We start from the raw sequence: 1,554 nt of genomic DNA, 5'->3' as shown, positions 1-1,554 counted from the left end.
CGCAGCGTGCATTTTGGGGCCCAAAACACGGTCTTCGTGAATTGTTGGGGAGGTACACACGTCCCGCAGGTTTTTTGGCACCCAAAAAGAACACGGGATTGTGGAGGTACACTGCAGCTTTGGATCAGCTGCCCCACTATAAGAGTAGGGGGAGTGTGAAATATTTCAGAGTGGGTTCAAACCGTGACTATGGCACTGGATCCCATCAGACCTCCAAAGTTAAGCGTCCCTGGGCTTGAATAGTACTGGGCTGGGTGACCACCCGGGAAGTCCAAGTGACCCCCTCTTTTTTTTTTCCTTACAAGTCATTTATTTTTGTAAGATCACTGTTTTAATATATAAACTTTGAGTATTTTTCCATAGCATATAAGTGTATGGTCTTTAAATACTACTTACAATTGTGAATGTAAGGTGTATTTGCCAAATTGTGTCGTTAGCTAGTTATTAACTAGGATATAAGTTAGAAATAATGTGTTGGTGATTGTCACCACGTGGCATGGCAAGCAAGTCCAAACATATGTGTGTCACGTGGCATACAAGGTCAAGGACACTAAACTCTAACTATGAGAACAAGCCAAAGGGCATGCCACGTGTCAATGTGACACATTGAAAACCATAAAACTCAGAACAAACCAAAGCACATGCCACGTGTCAATGTGGCACACATTGAAAACCATAAAACTCTATGAGAACAAACCAAAGGGCATGCCACGTGTCAATGTGGCACACATTGAAAACAATAAAACTCTATGAGATCAAACCAAAGACCATGCCACGTGTCAAAATAAAACTCGGATATATCCAGGGCTAGACACATCCAGGGCCGGACATGTCGGGGGCCCGACATATCGGGTGCCCGACATATCGGGTGCCCGACATGTCCGGGGCCAGACATGTCCGGGCCCGGATATATCCGGGGCCTGACATGTCCGGGTGCCCGACATGTCCGGGGCCGGACATGTCCGGGCCCGGATATATCCGGGGCCCGACATGTCCAGGGCCGGACATATTGGGGCCCGGATATATCCGGGGCCCGACATATCGGGTGCCTGACATGTCCGGGGCCAGACATGTCCGGGCCCGGATATATCCGGGGCCTGACATGTCCGGGTGCCCGACATGTCCGGGGCCGGACATGTCCGGGCCCGGATATATCCGGGGCCCGACATGTCCAGGGCCGGACATATTGGGGCCCGGATATATCCGGGGCCCGACATGTCTGGGGCCCGACATATCGGGTGCCTGACATGTCCAGGGCCAGACATGTCCGGGCCCGGATATATCCAGGGCCTGACATGTCCGGGGGCCGGACATGTCCGGGGCCCGATATCTCTGGGTGCCCGACATGTCCGGGGCCCGACATATCGGGTGCCCGACATGTCCGGGGCCCGGATATATCTGGGGCCCGACATGTCTGGGGACCCACATATCTGGGCCCGGACATGTCCGGGGCCTAAGGTATGCCACGTGGCATACAAGTGCAGAAGAGGTATTTTCCAATGTTATGTCACGTGGCATGCAACCTCCAAGATGCCACCTTTCCAAGGGTTTGCC

At 52.9% G+C, this 1,554-nt stretch overlaps 1 non-coding gene across 1 annotated transcript; it reads left to right on the top strand.

Annotated features, from left to right (window-relative positions):
- Positions 1 to 168: 168 nt before the first annotated feature.
- On the top strand, positions 169 to 287 carry LOC112344080. The gene has a single exon (XR_002991563.1). It is a non-coding gene; the product is annotated as a 5S ribosomal RNA (ribosomal RNA).
- The last annotated feature ends 1,267 nt before the right edge of the window (positions 288 to 1,554 follow it).

Source organism: Selaginella moellendorffii, unplaced genomic scaffold (assembly GCF_000143415.4).
Source record: "Selaginella moellendorffii unplaced genomic scaffold, v1.0 SELMOscaffold_593, whole genome shotgun sequence".
In the NCBI taxonomy this organism is placed as follows: domain Eukaryota; kingdom Viridiplantae; phylum Streptophyta; class Lycopodiopsida; order Selaginellales; family Selaginellaceae; genus Selaginella; species Selaginella moellendorffii.
This window is presented reverse-complemented; position numbering and strand designations above follow the sequence as displayed.